At 38.9% G+C, this 21,410-nt stretch overlaps 1 protein-coding gene and 1 long non-coding RNA gene across 4 annotated transcripts in view; one reads left to right on the forward strand and one right to left on the reverse strand.

The window, feature by feature from the left end:
* Positions 1 to 21,410, reverse strand: part of TSPAN9 (tetraspanin 9) — a 161,329-nt gene that overhangs the window by 40,498 nt on the left and 99,421 nt on the right. The gene's annotated exons all lie outside the window — the stretch shown is intronic.
* Positions 1,510 to 5,313, forward strand: LOC110364165 (uncharacterized). The gene is made up of 3 exons (XR_002422739.2): positions 1,510 to 1,675; positions 4,465 to 4,533; positions 5,227 to 5,313. It is a non-coding gene; the product is annotated as an uncharacterized LOC110364165 (long non-coding RNA).

The raw sequence follows: 21,410 nt of genomic DNA on the forward strand, positions 1-21,410 counted from the left end.
AGGATTGTCTTTCACTTCCCAAAGCCTATTTCTGGTGGTCTGGAGGTTAGCCCTGATGTTTTACTAGATTTGTAGCTGCACTGTCACATCTGAAAAGCTACCACCTGACTCTGACATTTCAGCTTCTACTCTGTCTCCACTGTTGGAACAAGGCCACCTCCACGGCTGACCGATTTAACAGGCATGGTGGAAAACACTTTGCTGAAGCAGCCCTTCACCTAAAGTTTCCTGTCTTTCCAGCATTATAATGCTGCCCAAAAAACAGAGACCATGCTCCTTGTTTTTCAGGGGCTCTGATCGTGCCCCCCCAGGCAGTGTGGGTATATATAACAATGACTGGGGTTAAACCTTTTTAACAGCTGTATGGGCCACATGGTTATCATCCACTTTGTAAAAATCCAGTCCAATTTCTTTCTTTTCACACCAACAAACAGCTGCCTTTCAGCATAAATGCTTTAGAAGTGTTTACCTATAGGGTTTAAATTACATACAAATTATTCACAATGAGCAGCAATGACACTAAGAAAGCACACAAGTCCCTTGTAGACACTTTTTCTTCCATGAACTGAGTAAAAGGTACATGCTTTCATAGCGTGAGCTTTCCCAGTTAAATTCCTGTGAATTCTTAATATCCTTCTCAGATGTTTAGGTAAAGGTTATCAGCAAGAAATGGAGAACTGAAATTACAGCGGAGTCTAGCCAAGAAGGAAATGTAGAGACAACTACTGCTCTCCCTTCCTGAAGTGTTCAAAGTTTGCCTGCAATACTGAATACAGTTCGTGCATAAACCAGAATTTGTACATACACTTGTATTGATAATTCTGCACTTAAAATCACACTAGACATATGAACATATACTCTCTGTATACAAAGCCCTTTCTTTTATGCAAACAACTTTGCTTTCTTAAAAAAAATAGAGAGTACTACATTTGATTTTCTACCTGGTCTTTTTTCCATGCATCTTGAATAAGAAGGTGGTACTAACAATGTTAAAGGCAACAAATTTATGTGACACTTTGAAAGAGAAATAAATATTAGGTATACTGTCTTTCTGTCTGTGTGTCTGATTTGGACTAAGGCAGAAATGCTGTCTTCCTCTATACATACATCAACAGCATTGGCACAGCAAGTGTAAATAACGGTTCCCCACAATTATACCAAAATACCACATAACTCGTATCAAACCCTACTGGTGAATACTGGCTGATAGGACGGTAGAAGTAAACAGTGTGTGCAGAGAGTTCAAAGCTGAAGAAAGAAGGAAGGAGGAGATTGGGAAGAGACAAAGTTGTTCTCTCATGCTGCAATGGGTTTGACATGAGAAAAGAATAACTGAGTCTGGCCACTTTGTGGCAGTAAGAATACCAAACTGTGAAAAACGGCACATAGATACAGGTACAAGGAAACAGATCACTGAAATACACATGCCTTTTAGAAATGCCATAGCTCAGCACCTGAAAGGGAGAACAAGCAGACAAAATGGTGAAGGAGTCTGGAGGCTTGGAGTAGAGCTGTGAGACACAAGACTTGCAAAACTAACCTCAGTCACAACCCAGCAATCACTCATCCCTTCACAACTTTTCAAATCAAAAGACAACTGGAGGCTGAAATGAAAACAGTCAGTGTATTTAAACCATGAAACAAATGAGGATGCTGGATGCAGCTATAGTGCATGGTAGGTTTTGTTTTCTTATTAAGCTTTATAGGGGTGGGAGGGAGAAATTATGTGTGTTTGATGCTTCTAGTTTGAAATTGTAACCTAAAGGCATACCAACTAAATGCAAGCTAAAGGTCTGATATCTACATTATTTCCTGGAGAAGCAATCTCAAGAAAACAACAGGAAAGGGAAGATGTTGACCCTTTCCCTTCTCCTTCCACATTCTCAGCCTCTTCCCAACCCCCTTCTTTTCTTCCTCATATTTTCCCTCCTCTTTTCTTTTAAACCACCCAAATCTTCTGCTTCTACCCCATTATTCTGTTTTTTCTTTCTCTGTGGCAGCCAACTCTTTCCATTTCCCTTCTGGAATAGTATACTACAAGCATGTTGCCTCATTCCTCTGTCCCCTCAACACACATTAGGTGACTGGTTTGCGTAAGAGAGAATGAAACTGCCTTTTAGGAAGCTAGTACATAGAAACAGGAGCAGTCAACAGTTCTCAGCACAATACTTTTGGTTCCAATCCAGCCATTGTCTTTCCTCTAATCAGAAATCTATGCTCATTCTGGAAGGAACTAAGTAATTTTTTACATTATCTTTAATGGAAACGTTTTGAGATACTGAAGTTGAAACATATGGCAACAATGAAGTAAAGAAATAACCACTGCAAGAAAAATCAGTGTGATAATCCCTGTAATTACTAGGGGAAAAAATAAAAATCTTTTGTTCCACTCCACAAATTAATAAATCACACCATTTTAAAGGTATCATGAAGTGGGTAACTGCAATATATGACTTGATACATGAAGTAGCAAAGCTCCCCCTCTTCCACATCCACAAAGACATGGTCTGAAACCTTCTCTCTATGAAAAGTGTTTCACACGCAGATGACCTTAAATGAAAACTTTCTACACTGGTAGAAGAAAAGGGGAAAAACACCTATAAAACTATCGTATGCTGTCATGAGTTGCCACAAATATAAAAAATAAAAGATTTCTTTTATGATGCTATATAAATACATTTGATACACTTTGCTCTCATCAGTCTTTTATTTCACCATTCTATGGCACCAAAAGCTGGAAAAAGAAAAAAAGCAAAAAAAAAAAGCAAAAAAAAAGCCCAAAATGACAACCTAGCGAGAGCTATTAAAAAGGAATAAGAGGTTCATATGAAACCTGTAACTTTTATAGCTAAATATTAATTTGGAAATCCAACCTGCAAAGAACACATTTACAGTTCACAAACACAATTAAAAATATTTTTGCAAAATTCATAGCTGCCACGGATGGCAATTGTTATAACTTGCAGCACAAATGCAGCAGCTGGCTGTGTGAACTACAACCAGCTGGATGGAATCCACCTTCAAGGCAAGCAGTAAAAACTAATACTACCTCTACTACTTTCATATCTGAGAATCAAAAAAAAAGTGGAGGAAAACATAAATCAGAACAAACCAAAACTAACCTAATTCAACATTTACGTTCTGAAGGTAAATCAGTCTATCATCTCAAAAATTTAACATGGGTCCAACTTGGGTACTAATATTCCTTTAGTCATTAAAGATAATAATTCATTACACCACACAACAGAAGCACGCTCACCAGGTTATTAAAAAATCAATTTGTCATGCATCTCATATGACCACATCCAGGTTATTAAAAAAAAAAAATCAATGTCACACATCTCATATGACCACATCTTATGCAAGCACTGCAATCACAAGGTAAGAAGACAGCTGAAGTGAAATTCATTAAGTGCCTTCTCTGACACTCAGCTTTTCTTCACTGTTTCTAATTGCTGAATAATTAAATAGACAGATAACCACTGAAAATGCAATATACCTGGGTTTTGTGCACTGGAATGAGAGTGCACGCATTTCTCACACTCCTCTGCTTCCATTATAAAGAGGATTTGTCCTAAATTATCAGATCATTATGCAGACATGAAATACAATTGCCTCTGGCAATGGCCAATCATATATATTTGAATATGAGTAAATCCCTTGTTATACAAAAATATCCCCCAGCGAAAAAAAAGTAGTTAGAAAACATGCATTTAACAAGAAGACTCCAAACTCCTTTATCTTTGAAGAACGTTCATTAGTAAAATTTCAGAAGAAGATTCCTCTTATCAAATAAAGTGTCTGACATGTTTGAGCCCCAAAGAAGGAAACTTATCCTGTACATCCTTATTCATGATAATAAAGCCTTTGGTTTCAGTGGGACCACATCTGCAAATAATGATTCCAGGAACAAGCCCCACTCTTGGAACTCATGAGATTTTTCATATGAGTGAACTTCACAAGAAGATCACAAAAAATTCTCATTATGTGCACAGACAGGTAGGTTTCCAGCAGCTGTTAACTCTGGATATTACTGCAATACCAACTGTTAAGTGAATGCCTACTTCCTATATTAAAAAGAAACAGTAGTTTACTTAGTCTCCCTTGCAATGCAGACTGCTTTGACAATTGTTAGACCCCAGAATCCTTTGTCCAAAAATGATTTCTAGGGTACTAGCCTATCTTCATATGTTGGGTCACAGCAGGACAGACTGCATCTAGAAAATGCTTGACACTTCTTACATGACAGTGACTAAGGATATTCACAGGGAAAAGTAAGGAGTCTAAAATATACATAGTACAAGGGGCTGGGCCCCTTCCATTCTGCTGGTAGAATAAACGAACATGACAACATCTAAAAAGTACTACTCATTTGAAAGCTTCCATAAATCATTAAGATTTTGTTTAGATTCAATTAAAAATTATGTCTGTTGGAGTTAATTGTGGGTTTTCTCTAACCTGCAGCTGAAATAAACGGGAAGACATATGAAAGACGTCACACTCTGTCAACTCATCAGCCAGCCAACTCTACAGGTAAGAAAAAAAAGGTTTTAAAAGATTTTAAGTAGGGTAATAGCAAAAGAAGGTCTAAGGAAAGCATTGGACTGACACTTGTTGAAGATAGTGACCTGACAAATAGGGATGAAGAAAAAGCAGAGGCATTCATTGCCTTTTTGCTTCAGTCTTTAATAATACTGATAGACTTTGGGCTGCCTAGTCCTCTGAGTCAGAGGACCAGGACTGTGGGAACAGTGCTTGCCATTTGAGAAAACTGAAATTGTAAGGGATCAGCTGAATGTTCACAAGTCCATGGGTCCTGATGGGATTCATCCCAGTGTACTCAAGGAGCAGATGTTATGGCAGGACCCTTCTCAACCATCTACCAAAGGTCTTGGGAATCTGGGGAGGTCCCCGCACACCAGAAGGTAACCAATATTATTCTAATTTACAAGAAGCACATGAGGGAAGACCCAAGAAACTACAGATATGTTAGGCTGACCTCAGTACCTGGAAAAATTATGGAGAAGATCATACTGGGTGCTATTGAAAGGCATTCAAAGAACAATGCAACCATCAGGCACAGTCAACATGGGCTCAAAAGGGAAAGTCCTGTCTAACTAATTTGATATTTTTCTATGATAAGGTTACTTGCCTTGTGGGTGAAGGGGAGGTGGTGGATGTAGTTTTTCTGCACCTTAATAAGGTTTTTGATACTGTCCCTCACAGAATCCTTCTGGAAAAGCTGACCAGCTGTGGGATGAGCAGGTTCATGGTAAGCTGAGTGAAGAACTGGCTGAAGGGCAGGGCTCAAAGGTTTGTAGTGAATGGGGCTATATCTGGCTGGCAACTGGTCAGCAGCAGTGTTCCTCAGGGCCCAATTCTAGGGCCAGTGCTGTTCAATATATTTATCAATTATCTCAATGCAGGAGTTGAATGCACCACCAGCAAGTTTGCTGATGATACCAAACTGGGGAGTGCTGTTAACTCTCTTGAAGGGAAAAGAGGCCTTCCAGGGAGATCTGGATAGACTGGAGCATTGGGCAAATATCAATAGCATGAAATTTAAGAGAACAAATGCCAGATTCTGCAACTGGGATGAAATAACACAAGTAACAAGTATAAACTGGGAAAGGAGTGGCTGGAGAGCAGTCCTGCAGAAAGGGACATGTGGGTACTGGTCAATAGCAGTGTGTGGCCTTGCAGCCACGAAGACAAAGAGCATCCTGGGGTGCATTAAATTCAGCATAACCAGCTGGTCAAAAGAGGTGATTGTCCTGCTGTATTCAGTGTTGGTGTAGCCTCACCTTGAGCACTGTGTGGAGTTCTCAGCCTCACAATTTAAGAAGGATGTGATGGTACTTGAATGCCTCATTGCTTTCTGCAGCTTCCTGAGAAGGGGACATGGAGAGGGAGGTGCTGACCTCTTCTCACTGGGATCCAATGATAGGATAAGTGGGAATGGTTCAAAGCTGCATCAGGAGAGGTTTAGAGTGAACATTAGGAAACATTTCTTTATTGAGAGGGTTGTCAAACATGGGAACAGGCTTCCTAGAGAGGTGGTTGATGCCCCAAGTCTGTCAATGTTTAAGAGCCATTTGGAAAATGCCTTTAACAATATGCTTTAACTTTTGGTGAGCCCTGAAATGGTCAGGCAGCTGGACTACATGATCATTGTAGGTCTCTTCCAACTAGAACTACTCTATTCTAAATCAAGCCAATGAAGGAACTGTTCGTTTGAAACAAAGGAATAGCATATTACGTGAAATGTACAATCCTCTTGCGCAGCACCCATACATGTGAAAATCATTTTCATCCTTAGTACCGTGGGTGGAACTAGCCATGATGTGACTGCCTGGTGAGAAACAGGAAGGGAAGATCTGTGCTTTCATGCATCCAGGAGAACAGGCAAGGCACTGAGAAGTGCTAATGGAGGCACTCTACCCATCATGGTAATATCAGTCTACGTTTCTACCATTGCTGCTACCTGTTACCTTGGGATGACAGAATTCTATGCCAACATTAACAGCTGCCTTAGTCCTACTCCTTATCCAGGTATGTCTTCACATGACAAACCATTTGTTTCCAATCAGGACAAGTAGAATTGTAGTTGATGGACTTGACTGGAGTCCTAAGCCTGCTTCTTTTCACATTTGTATCAACCAGTTGTGCCCCATTTCTCATTTTGAAGTTGAACCCCACAAGCAGAAACAATAATACAGCCAAAAGAGGTGTAATGGAAGATTCGCTGTACCTTCAAAAGGCTACTAATAGGTCTGCTGTCCCTACTGCCAGGTTACTATACCTCAGGTCCAGGCAGCTCCATGTTTCCTGACTATATCTGAGGTGTGCAGTAACTTGAAACATGAGAAGTCTCCAAACACAAAAAAGCATTTAAAGGACTTATAACTTCAAAGTGATTGAGCTCAGGTCTAAGTCTCATATGCCTTTACAGTGTTATTTTCTGTTTCATAACATGGAGTTTAACTTCATATTTTACACGTTTGTCAGGAATAGGATTAAAACCTCCTTCTCCCAGATGATGCTTCGGAACAGTAAAGTTAAGCTCCAAACTCAATATGTAAGCTAGAAGTAATGTATGATATACAAGGTGTTAAAATTACCATTCCAAATAGATCACTTCAGATACAACATGCTGCATGACACAAATCTAACTGAGCATAAATCATGCCACACTGTTCTTATACGAATCAGAAGCAATACCATTTAAGTCATTTATTGTCAGCCCATTAGCTTGCCTTTAATTAATATGGTTATGCTCATCATTCTACAAGTGGTTATTTTCTATTGATTATGCAATCAATGAAAGTTTTCTTGCAATTCAGATTAATAAAAGTCCCCCAGAGTCTACTGTCTGTACACTTAAGGAAAAGCCAGAAACTCAGAGGAGATGGATACACAGATAAAAGAAATACATTTAGGTAAAGATACATCTATACCTCCGTGAATGTGAAACTCAAAAGTATTAATCACAATCAGGTCTGATGAACAGAAATACTGAAACTGATTTTATGTGCAGAAGTAACAATTACATGGGCCTTGAAATGCACATACCAAGTAAAAACTAGCGCTAATTGTTATGGCACTCTAAAAGGCATTAGTATGGTATCCAAGGAATATTTGTGTATCATTACAATCCATGTATTTTAGGAAGAATATTGCTGCAGAAAACAGTAATTTAGATGACTTCATTTTCTGGACCTGAGCTGAGAAAATTAATTATTCAGACACAGCATTTACCGGTCTGACACACAAATCAGCAAAATGTTAGAGATGAAATAGACTCTGAAAAGAAAGGAATAGATTGACACCAATCATCAGTTTTAGAAGGTAAATAATTTATTCATAAACCAAAATACAGTCAATATTTCTGAACTCCAGAAATAAACACACCTGTAAACTTCACCTGCTTTTGCCCAAGATCCTTTCTCTTCCCCATCACAAAAAATATTTCCTTTTTAATAAGGTTGCATGTTGTGAAACTAAATGACTAACCGATATACTGACAACAAAAATACATAGGGATGATTACAGCTTGAGGAGAAGCCAACAATGACTCTAGATATAGTTTCCTTGCTTCACCTTCTCATCTGTTAACCATTTAACATTGCTAAGGCTTTTAATTTCAAATTGTCACACCAGGAATTCAAACAGAAATCATTTTAGTACTGCAACTTAGACACTCCTGCAGCAACACCATGTTTAAACAATTAAGTCTCAGTACCTCCATTACATGGGTACCACTGTGTCCTCCCACAAAGAAAAGTGAATCAGAACAGAGTGTACAGTCCAGCTAAAACATCACAGCAAGTCAGCAGCAGCCCCTGAAACAGAGGTCTTGTGATTCACTTCTCACTTCTCTGTCCTAGCCAGTAAAGACTGAATGTAATGCAATTTATTTTAAAATTTATTTTCAAAGGCACAGAAATGAGCAAGGCACCTAACTTCCACTGAAAACCAGCTAGAATTGGTATGGGCAGGTGTGGGAAGCCAAGTCTCACTAAAGTACCTTGGTCAACCTCAGTTGACAAAAGCTCAAGGCAAAAAGCACTTGAACTTGAGAGAAATTTTGTAAGGAAGTGAAGTTAAGCTGCAAATAGTTGGGAGCTTAGTGAAAATCTTAATAGATAACAGATACCATATAAACTAGCCATTAACAATTTTATCAAATATAGCAATGGTGGGATGCTCATCTCCAGTGAAGAGGGAGCCAGCAGGCCATTTCAAGCAGGGTTCTGCACTAAACCCATCTGAATGGGGCACTGCCGTGGTTTAACCCCAGCCAGCAACTAAGCCCTGTGCAGCTGCTCGCTCAACCCCCGCCCCTGGTGGGATGAGGGAGAGAATCGGCAGAGTAAAAGTGAGAAAACTCTTGGGTTGAGATGAATACAGCTTAATATATAAACCAAAATTCCCACACGTAAGCAAAGCAATTCGTTCACTACTTCCCATGGGCAGGCGGGTGTTCAGCCATCTCCAGAAAGCAGGGCTGCATCATGCGTAACTGTTACTTGGGAAGACGCCATCACTCTGAACATCCTTCCCTTCCTTCTTTTTCCCTCAGCTTTATATACTGAGCATGATGTCATATGGTGTGGAGTATCCCTTTGGTCAGCTGGGGTCAGCTGTCCCAACTTTTTGTGCACCCCCAGCCTGCTCGCTGATGGGGTGGTGTGAGAAGTACAAAAGGCCTTGACTGGTGTGAGCACTGATCAGTAATAAACAAAACATCCCTGTGTTATCAACACTGTTTCCAGCACAAATTCAAAACATAGCCTCATAGTTGCTATTGTGAAGAAAATTAACCCTATCCCAGCTGAAACCAGGACAGGCATGTAGCTGCCACAGGAGCGGCATTGTGAACACACATTTGCGCAGAGAGGCTGCCGGGGAGCAGGCTGCCAAGTTACCCAGGACAATCCTGCTCTCCTCATAGGACCTTAGGCAGTAAGCTTTATTAAAACTCAGCGGTAAAACTGGAAGGTCACAATGAGCTCTTTCAACATATCACTTGTTAAGTAATTACCCTTTTTCAAAAAGAAACAAAAGTAAAAACATAGACATAAAGCTGTTTAAATAAGTAATGAGGAAGAGGGAATATATAGCACTATGAAGATTTCTGGGAACTCCACTTTCTGAAGAAGGTACACAACCTGAGTCTGCTTTTTCAATTTTACCACATGCAATTCCACACAATAAAATTATCCTAATTAACTACCCTAACGTTAACTAACTTAACTGGCCCGTTGCAAGTCTGGTGCAGACAGTTAGCTGATCCTCCATTCCTCATTAAATTAGATGTTAATCTAACTCATTAATTTCTTTCTCATCATCTGCAGTGTTTAAGGTCTCAGGCTAGTTGAACAAAAAAGGTGTATGGAAAGACAGAAGAAATCAAGAGTAAATGATGGGCTTTTAAGCACAGACATGGTGTCAGCACCGGAAAAAGAATATATAAACAGATAATGAAAAGCATTTTCTTTAAATAGGATGCTTTCCAAAATTCTCCTAGCAAACAGGTATCCTCAGCTGTTTAGGTTACCAAGCAGGCATCACTGCAACATCATTAACAAGCATATACAACATAAACACATCTAGAGAATGTCATAATTTATAGCAGAAGAGCAATATTACTACTGCTGATCTGGAATGCAAAGCCTGCTTTCTAAAACCTTCAAGACCAACTTAACCAGCCCCATACCTAGAGTTACAAAGTTGCAATGGGTTTAGGACATCTAGCATTTTAAAATAATTCTGTTCTTTCAATTTTAGAGTCCCATTTGGCTAGCGGAATGCCACCAAAGTATGCAATTTAATACAGTCATAGCTGTCACAAGACATACTAGACTGCTCTATCCATGGGCTGCCTTCTATATTTAACTGATAAGAGCTTGCATAATTAAGGTTGCATTTAGAAGGCTCAGCTATGTAAGTAACAGCTCTTTGCAGTGAGCTTTCATTATACATGGAACAAAAGCTTTCCTCACAAGTCATTGTTCTTCTCCAAAATGCCTCAAATGTTTTGATGTTGTTACAATAATCTTCAATGTAAACAAGGGCTCTCATTTTAAAACCTGGTGCAATTCCTTTGAAGTTTTAATATTAAACTGCAGCATTTTTCTTCACATAGAACAGAAACAGAATTTAATGAGTGTTAAAAAAGGAGAAGTCTGTATATTGATATTATATATTGATATTACAAACTGGACTGTGAAACAACTAGAGACTCATTTTCCTGAGACTCATCAAGGAGTCCATGTCACTTCACACACAGCACAAAAAGAGCAGGAATACCTGGCAAACTGCCAGTAAATGGCAGATTTTGTGCAGAATTTTGCAGATGCTTGTTTGGTGGTCAAGTAATTAACCAAATACATCTACTTTTTTTAGAAAAAGCAGTTGCAGGGTCTGAGGTATGCCACAGCTTTGCCATTATCCAAGATTATTTGAATTTCTTTCAACATTATTTGTTCCTCTGTTATTTCTAAGAAGTTGGCAATAAGCAACCAAAATACTCTGAGAATAAGCACCGGGTCTTCTAAAAAAATTTACAGCTACTGGAAGAGAATTCAGTTCACCAGTTCTGCTTTACAGAGCAATTAAGTTATGCAAAGGCTTCACTTACATTCAGAGGCTTTCACCACAATTTTTGGACAGGCTCTATTTTACTAATTGAAAAATTTCACGAGTGGTCTAGTAACCTCAGGCAAGTGTGAGCCATTTTGACCCTACAGATATTCAAAGCAGACGGTAATCAAGAGAACTGGATTATCCATTTACAACTCTATTTATTGCCCAGGAGACAATAAGACAGAGAAAGTCTCATCTCCTTCTTTCACTTCTTTCCCCTGTTCCCAGGGCTAAATATGAAGTTTGAGTCTACAGTGATAACCCGTATATGAAAATTGTGACTGTTATCAAAACCACTTACTTTCACATCCTATGGTATAAATCCCTAACGTCACAGAAAGCAAAATACTCGATCCGTAACATATTAGAAATGCACACAACACACTGTACCTCACTTACTACCAACACCTGTGCATGCTGAGACTTTAAAAAGATGTTACAATGAGACACCTGGTGTGAGCACTTCATCTGTAGGCAGCATAATTTGCATTTATTTATCTATCCAGATATTTATATGGCTCCCTCACTGTATTACTAAGGCATTTCAGAGGCAGCAATTAATTTCTCCAGTAAACACTCTTGCAAAATAAGCATAATTATCTCCAGTTGAGAGGTGAAGAACAGCTATACACAAGAACTGAGTGCACTGCTGAAGGTCACACTGAAAGTCTATGAAACAACCATAATCAGACCAGAAGCTTCCCAAAATCACAGACTGGCTGCGACTCCTCCTATACTGTCTTTCTTCCCATGCTGTCTTGGCTGAAGAAAAAGTCAAAAAGAAGTAGTAACACAATGTTTTGCTTCTCAAATTTGAGAGAAAATTATTACCTCTAACTGAAAGAATCTTAAAATGTTAAGAACACTAAGATTTTCTGTATCACAGCACTGCAAATGTCTTAGCATGCATTTATCTCCAATTTTCCTAACAAAATGCATATATCATAATTGTCCCACAAATCACTGCTGCTGCTAGTGGTAGCTGTTTCAGAGCTGAGTTACAGTGGCTATTTTCATCATGCAGAAATAATTCTGCAGGGGCTCATACTGAGTTTATAGCATTCAGGAGCAAAGATGACATCAGTCTACCATTAAGGATTTTTTGAGAGTCCTTCTTCTGAATGATCAATTTTCATTAACTTTAAACCCAAGATGAGTGGATGTCAAACCTGGCTGCTTCATAGCAGTGTGGAGATGATTTGAAGAAACATGGGGATGAGCGGGATTCAAAACTAACAAAGAAGTATGCTTGAAATAATCTGTTTTGCAGAGGGTATCAATTGGTGTAATAAAAGAAATATGTTTTCCTACAAACTATTGCTTGTTTATAAGCCTCTGACCTTCACAGTACCATAAAGCCAATCCTTCTCAATTTTCATCCTAGACCACTAGGAAAAAACACAATGTTCATATTAGAAATCCCCCACCACAAACAACCTGATAACACTAGGAATGACACTGGTAAGTAAGAATATTTATAGCTTGGTTTTGATATGCATTCTGTTTTATTAGGGATATAAAACACAGACTTCATGGTTTTGTAGTGCTCCTAGCACTGAAAAAACACCACAAAGCATACTGGTGCAACTTGACTTCACCATGCCCAATTCCAGCATAGATTCCAAGATCAGCTCAGCCCAGCATCGTGTGATATAAAACTGCCAGATTCCACCATCTGGTGTGACAATGAAATCGTTTTTCATTAAAATTTTAGAAATTTACTGAGTGCCTTTTTTTCACTACACATTTTCCCACAAAAAGTCTCTGGATTGTTTAAGCATCCCAAAGGTCCCCGAATCATTCAGTCCAACCATCACTTCCCCTTTGTTGAGCATCTAGAACAGATGCCAGCCATAAAGGATTTTCTTTTCTCTTCCTTTGACGCTGTTCTACACAGGATAAGGCTACTGTTTTCACCAGTATTCATCAGTTTAATGTCACCTTCAGCCTCTGCCCCTGTAACAGATGAATCACTTACTGTACTCCTTAGGAGAACTGAGCATCCTGGGCCTATTCCGTTCTTCCCATCACAAGCAGTGGAGAAACATTCACAAGCAGTACACATTTCAGGCTTTTTAAGTTTCAGGAATTTACTAAATTTGGGTACAACAGGAATGATCCACCAGAGAGAAACCCTGTCTTTGCATCTCTTTTTTACCTCTTTTCTCATACGTGAACTCATCTCAAAGATAGAAGTATAAAAGTGCTTTCTTTCTTCTACCTGCATCCTTTAATTAAAGAATGTGCACCATCCTTTCATTTCTTCTAGTCCTCCACACATGCACCAGCATAATGATTACTACTATTTTACTAATACTCCCCAGCAAGTCTTAAAAGGCTGCAAAATAGAATGCTGCCATATTTTTGATGTAGATAGACAGAGTATTATAGTTTCTTCCTTCACAAAGGTGGCTGCCTGCACACAGTGCATACTCACATGAACTTTTTTATATCCTTCATCTTTCTGTTTCACAACAACAGGCTCATTGTGTTTCTTTATGAAAGCCCTTACGTTTTCTCAAGTGCAAAATATGTTAGATGTAGGATAACTTTAGCAGGATGATATAATACTTAACAGCAAGTTAGCTTCAAGTCAGTACTTCCATTTTCAGCTTCTGGCTTTAATTCTTAAGTCTACCACTAAATGTTAATACTTGCACCCAGCTCTGGTATTGATATTTGATGGCCAGCAATTTGCAGCGTTACCCTGGACACACCATTTCAATGTGTCCCATCTTTCTTACTTGTAAAAAGCTCGTAATTCTCAGAGGAAGACACTTATTCCAAATGCCAAATATTCTTACAGTAAGCATGCTGAAATCCCATGATATAAGGCTCTATTGAAGTGTAAAGTGATAGCAAAATGTTATTAATGCGTATATGAAGATATTGTCACTTGAAATTCCAAGTAGCTTCTCACCCCTGGATAGGACATCAGTACCAAGGAACAGTGCTGCAAGAAAACTAGCAATTACTTGCTGGGGACAATAGCAATAATGGAAACTTTTTTCTCACATCAAGACAGAACATTTATTTTTCCCTCAAGTGTTAACACACAATATTAATGACATTCTTACAGTTCCTGGTATCAATCAACAGTAGGAATAACAAGCAAGGTAGTTTTCCTCCAACTGGGTGAGAATGAAGAGAGAAATAAATTCTAGAAGTTTTTAAAAAAAAGTAGTAAAATGCTGACATCCTGACTTAGCTCTAAGTTTATGCATTTGACATTCATTCTTAACTTCCTATTCATCTACAGAGAAGATTCCTTTATCTTTATAACAAAATAATTCGAGATGCCGTGCACTATAATTTCAATCTAATATTGAAGTCATAATACATGCACATGCACACACATCTGCACAACCACACTGACAAATTAACTCATAGAGCTATAAAGTAACTTCAATTTTTAAAATTTTTGCTAAGTCAAGGTGTGTAGATACACAGCTGGGCAAATTGATTTGGAATCAAGCCAAACCTAAAATTAAATGCTTTGTGACAGCTATCAGTTTTTGTCTGTCACGCATCAGAGAACATCAGGCCATAGTGTGACACCAACTGAAGAACAAAGATCCTTTTGTCTAAGCTACTGTCTAGTTCAGTGCTTTCATGACAACTCTTGTGCACATTTCTTATACTTTAATTGATACCTGGCAGGAGATTACAAGTGAAATTCTACTTGCACAACTCCCTTTCCTCTTTCCTATCGGGAGTATAAATACTCACAGAGACTCTGTCAACTTTAAGCCTTGCCAGGTAAAATGCAACAGTACAATCCAGAAACTACCTCTTATCACCCAGCACCTACTCCAGAGGCCTTCACTATCTCTGTGGATTTGCAACTACCATTGTTTATTACTCTTCTCTACCCACAGATTTCCACAAGCACTTTCAGAGAAAGTGAGATGTAACAGCACATTCTCATTGCTTGTACCCTAACCTTCCTCCAATATGCAAACTAGGCAACTGGAGAAAAGGCGGGGCGGGGGGGAACCACAACACAAAACCAACAAAACAACCAACAAAAAAACAACCAATCAACAAAAAACAACCAACCAACACAAACCCAAAAATCCAAACAAAACAAACAAACAAACAAACAAACAAACAACCGGCCAACTGACCAAATAATAAAACAAAACATCAAACCAAACCAAACCCAAAACTTTAGTGGAAAATGCTTCAAATACATATTTCAAATTAATTTACCAAATCACTGCTGACAGTCACAGAAATCAAACAATGGCACTTACTTTCTTTGGTTATTACAGGAGGAGCAGATATCCATTACTAGACTGAGCAACTTGCTTTGTTAGTAGCCAATGTGCTAATTGTCAGGAGAGTTCAGGAGCATGCTCATGTAGGTATACCAAATAAAACTGATCATATTTGTCCACAACAGAGTTGTAAAAATGGCAAAGAGGTGGAAGACAGGGCCAAACTGTAAAGTTACCAGAGAATTTAAAACAGAACATCGTAAGAAGTCTCAACATTACCAAAGACTTTATACTTTGAAAGAAATGAGGCAGCAGGAGACAGGCATCTGAAAAAACTGCATCTGGAGGACAGATAAGCATCATACCTGTTCTGAAGAGAATGCTGTTACAAGACAGTTAATCAAGATAGCTAAGCCTAAAGTTTTCAATCTTTCTTTCCACAGTAACCAACTTTAAAAGTCTAAGAAGTTATACTGTAATTTTTTTTTCCAAATTAGCCTGAAAATGGACACGGAATTTAGCAGTAATTTCTTGTGTTTCTACCAAGTGTTGCTGCTATAGCATGTTTCTTTTGTTAATGTCTTCAAACTATAAGCACACTGCCATTACTCTGCCTTGATTTTAAAAGCAGGCTTAGCACAATAATGTCTCCCATTTGTAAGAAAAACAGCAGCACCATAAATCAAGCTGTTATATCCACTCTTTGACCAAATTAATAGACAACACATATAGAGATCTGTCTTTAGCTTTCTAGATATTAAAACTGTGGACTTTAGCCGCCATTACATTGTGCTTTATGTCATTCACACAGCAGGAAAAGAATTGTTGAATGACAGTAGCTTTATTGCCATGTTCCTCACTGTTAGTCAATATACACGGAACTCAAGATGACTTGCAGGTTCTTCCTTCTGCAAGGTTAAGTAGTGCAGATGCAGGAAACCCATTTGCTTCACATTACAAGCCTTTCACATATGGCCTTAGAGTGGAAATGGTATTAAAATCTTTAACCATTGTGCCATGAAAGTATATGCAGGATGTTGAGCAAGTGAAAATTCCTTGATATAATATTTGATTAAATTGCTCTCTCCGTATAATGTAACAAAACACTTTACAACAGCACAGATCAAGCCGCAGATGCATCTGCTCAGCCAAACCCCTGCTCCAGTGGAAGAATACATAGCTCTGCTTTCTGATTCCTAAAAGAGGAGTCTTGAAGTGTATCAGTTACACTGGAGAGGGAGGACATATCTTCTTCAATAGTCCTAGCAGTCAGACAGAGAAAGCTGTCTTCCAAAAATGCAGAAGCCAAGCTCCCACCAACATTCATTAATAGACAGACAGACAGATAGATGGATAGATAGATAAACAAAGGGGGAGAGAGGGGGAGAAAAGGGGAGAGAAATAGGACAGAAAGAGGAAGGTGCATTTCCTCTGACTGTCATTTTAGTACCAGAATAAAAAGCTGCAGTTGCTGCACTCTGACCAGGCAATGACTGCAAGACACTTAATTTTCCAGTTAATTAGATCCTAACTCTAAATGTAGAAGTAAATGATGTTTCAACATGGGCAAATGAAACAACTCAACACAAAAGCAAGAGAGTTGCTTTTACCACTCAGTACTAACTGATGGATTCTATTCACCTCTCTACTTCAGCTGTAAAAGCTCTTATCATGTTTTGAACACGTATGGTTCACCTAAGCGTTCACTGACACCTTTCTCTTCCAAACACTATCTGCTTTCATCTTTGCCAAATGCACTGCATGGGATCAATTCAACACTTAAAATTGCAAAGACAGATGTCTTGTTCTCTTTTAAAAGCTCTCATGAAAATAGTAGCCAACTGCCTCCAGTTAGACTGACTGTCATGAACCAAGACTTAAAGAACTAAGTACCTAACACACACCAGTGAACTTGCTACTAGTCCTTCATTTCACCTTTTGCCTGGGCATCAACTACTGCACTTATCAAATTTATTTCTTTAAGGGCCTTCCTTTGTAGTGACTACAACAACAGGGGACTTACTGGGTTCTACCAAACCTTATTGAAGTAATAAACCTGGCACAGTTACAGGAAAGCCAACGCAGGTGTTGGCTGGGAAGCTTGCATGATGTCAGAGCAAGTCTGCCCTGTCTTTTTTGTTCTGTGAACAGATACAGGCGTATGTGCACATGTGCACACGCATACACAGAGTTAGCAAGCATGAAGCCTTTTTGTAATGCTAGCATCATTTTCTTTCATGCATCTAAATTACTAGCTCCAGGTAGGAAACTTTGACTAGACTACTTCAAAAAGGCTTGCTGGAAAGTTGAAAGCTCACCAGCAACTGAGGCATTGGGAAAAACAAAACTAAACAAAAATTACAAAACCTTCACTTCAGCCATGCAGCTATCACAGGACACTGTCAATGCGCTGTGCAATATTTCAGTCCAGAATACCTGAGTTCCTACAGTTCCACTACCTTGCCCATATATTATTCCTAATCTTCCTTTGAAAGAAAAATGTATCAACATAATAACAGAAATTCAGTCATAACTGAGGGAGACAGGTTCCATTTAAGTTCAAATTACCTTCTCAAAAAAGTCACTTAATAAATGGGGTTTTTTGTCTATTTAGTGCAGGGGTCTCAAACTCATTTTCACTGGAGGCCAAATATACAAGTAGTTACATTTATACAGTCCTAAAATTACATTCAGCCCTTTGAAGGGAACTGTGAGGCTGATGTGGCCCCCAGTGAAAAATGAGTTTGACATCCCTGATTTAGCACATGCAGCCATGAAACCAAGGCATCATCCAGTCCTCCAGCACTTAAACTATAAATGCAAATGTGTAGGGATGGGAAGGAGCCAGATGGCTCCATGGGTGACAGGCTGGTCAAGGGATATTCTGTCTGCTACCTTATCTAGGTCAACAGTTTGAAACAGACTGAAAAATTACCAGCTGACAGGAAAGGACCTGTCAGCCCATCCCAGGTCCCATGACACCTACAGCAACTGGCAGCTTTTCTAACATCTAATCACCAACATCAGGGGATGAAGAAACAGAGATTAACTCAACCAATTCTACACAAAACACTGTCAGGGTGGGATGTACAGGTGTAGGAGACTTGCTTGACATGACCCAAACTCCTCTGTTCTGCAGCCAAAAACCTGCTATGCTAAGGTTAGCAGACAGTTAACTTTTCAATGATACTGAAGGCTTCAACATAGAAGAACAGAAGGGAACTGCCATTTCAAGGAGGTAGAAAAAAACCAGCTCAGCCCCATCATCTTACTCAAATGGCAACATCATCTTACTCAAATATTTTCCAAACTCCAGCACACAGGACTCGAGAAATGAAAAGCTGACTCAAGTCAGTCCTTATTTCAACTTCTTCTGAAATTGTCTGAAAGCTCTTGCTCTTTTAAAAGTTGTTTAAATACCTGGAAACGTTTTGGTAGCCCTGTGAAATGTTGGCTGAAGGACCATCAGACATATGAATTCCAGCATATATTAGGTTGGTGCAAAAGGAATTGTATGTTGAAATTTGCCATTTGATATGTGAATACATTTTAAAATAAATGTGGTTATGTTACAAATAATTTTAATGCACTTTTCTTGCTTTATATTTTGCTGTTGGTTGTTTTTTTTTTGTTTTTTTTTTTTTTTTTTGCTACTGACTTATTACTTGCTGTTTATTTTATATTTATTTTAGACTATGGAAATTATGTTAGCCAAACCGAAATTTGAGTTGCCTTCTCATTCGAGTTCAAAATGGGTCATAAAGCAGCAGAGACAACTCACAACATCAACAACGCATTTGGCCCAGGAACTGCTAACGAAAGTAAAGTGCAATGGTGGTTCAAGAAGTTTCACAAAGGAGACCAGAGCCTTGAAGATGAGGAGCAGAGTGGCCAGCCATCAGAAGTTGACAATGACCAGCTAAAAGCAATCATCGAAGCTGATCCTCTTACAACTACATGAGAAGTTGGTGAAGAACTCAACCATGAGCATTTTACAGTGGTTCAGCAATTGAAGCAAAGTGGAAAGGTGAAAAACCTTGATAAGTGGGGTGCCTCATGAGCTGACTGAAAATAAAAAAAAAAATCATCATTTTGAAGTGTCATCTTCTCTTATTCTACACAACAACAATGAACCATTTCTTGAGCAGATTGTCATGTGCAATGAAAAATGGATGTTCTATGACAGCCGGCAATGACCAGCTCAGTGGCTGGACCAAGAAGAACCTCCAAAGCACTTCCCAAAGCCAAACTTGCACCGAAAAAGGTCATGGTCCCTGTTTGGTGGTCTGCTGCAAGACTGATCCAATACAGATTTCTGAATCCTGGGAAAACCATTACACTGAGGAGTATCCTCAGCAAATCAATGAAATGCACGAAAACTGCAACGCCTGCAGCTGGCATTGGTCAACAGAAAGGGCCCAGTTCTTTCCCATGACAATGCCCGACTGCATGTCGCACAACCAATGCTTTAGAAGTTGAACAAATTGGGCTCCGAAGTTTTGCCTCACACACCATATTCACCTGACCTCTTGCCAACTGACTACCACTTCTTCAAGCGTCTTGACAACCTTTTGCAGGGAAAATGCTTTCATAACCAGTGGGATGCAGAAAATACTTTCAAGAGTTCACCAAATCCTGAAGCACAGATTTTTATGCTACAGGAATAAATACACTTATTTCTCATTGGCAAAAACGTGTTGATTGTAATGGTTTCTATTTTGATTAATAAAGACGTGAGTCTCGTTATAATAATTTAAAATTCACAGTGCAAAATGACAATTACTTTTGCACCGACCTAACAGCTTGATCCCTTCTGCAGCTGGGGACTGGATGACCCAGCACCCTGCTTCTGGCCGCATGATTAAATCCAAGGCAGTGGCTGATCTTAAAGTATTTCAGTGTGACAAGTAGCTATCCTCAAGTATATGCTTTAGATACTGAGCAACTGAGTTCCTTACTAATAATAGAAAGTCTTCCAGAGAGAGCAGTAACAGACACATCTTAGTTAGTAAAGTATACAGCAAGCAACTGTGGCTTACAACAAATTTTATCTCCCTGTTAATTCAGGTATAATCTAAGCTCCATACAATCGGAGACAGCAATTAAAACAGCTTATGATATAGCTGAACATAAAACTCCATGAAAATATTCAGAAATATATTTAAACTTTAATCTTTGTTTAGAGACTTACATCTCAAGATGCTGCTAATGTCTATGACAGATGAGCACAATATCTGATATTCTCTATTCTATATATCTCTATCCTCTATACATCTATCTCTGTACATTATCTATTCTATACACCTCTGGTATTCTCTATATATCTCTATTATCTATACATATCTATACATCTAGTCAGCAGGGGAGATGCTGACTAAGCACTTGCTCTTTTTGTGAAACAGATTTCAAAACTAACACAGCACATTTGATGGCTTGTTTATAAATCAAAACAGCATATGCTAGGTTTCTGTAAGAAATTTCCTTGTCTTAGGAGAAGGGGAGAACCAGTTCTGCTTTATCGGCATGACTGTCTGTTCACATGCAGTAGCACCCATGATAGGCAAAAGCACAAGAAGGCAGAACCATTGCCCCCAAAACCTTCACGTGAAACCAGCACTGCAATTTAAAATCACAGAACAACACACAAGAATTAGGAAATATTTCAAAGGAAAAATTTCAAGAGAGTGCTGCAGATACTTGTTAAAACCCGCTTTGGAGTATATTGCTTCGCTCTCTCCTCCACAGCTAAAACTCGCTCCTCACCATTACAAGCAGGAACAATTTTACTGTCCTCTAGAGTTCTTAATTCACTTTTTTGTATTAGCTTCCTTGCTCTGAACACCCCTTTCAGTTCTCTCAGTAAATGGATCTATGTGAACATAAGACAGCAAAGTGCTAAATCATCACTCAACTCCCACTGAAAATACAAAGAGCTGAGCGTGGAGTCAATGGAAGGACCTAGTCTTATGACTCTTCTAGTTGTATATTACTATAAGACAAGCCTCTCACTTCCAGCTTCATGTCATTTCTGTTATTTCAAGA

This window comes from Columba livia, chromosome 1 (assembly GCF_036013475.1).
Source record: "Columba livia isolate bColLiv1 breed racing homer chromosome 1, bColLiv1.pat.W.v2, whole genome shotgun sequence".
Lineage (NCBI taxonomy): Eukaryota > Metazoa > Chordata > Aves > Columbiformes > Columbidae > Columba > Columba livia.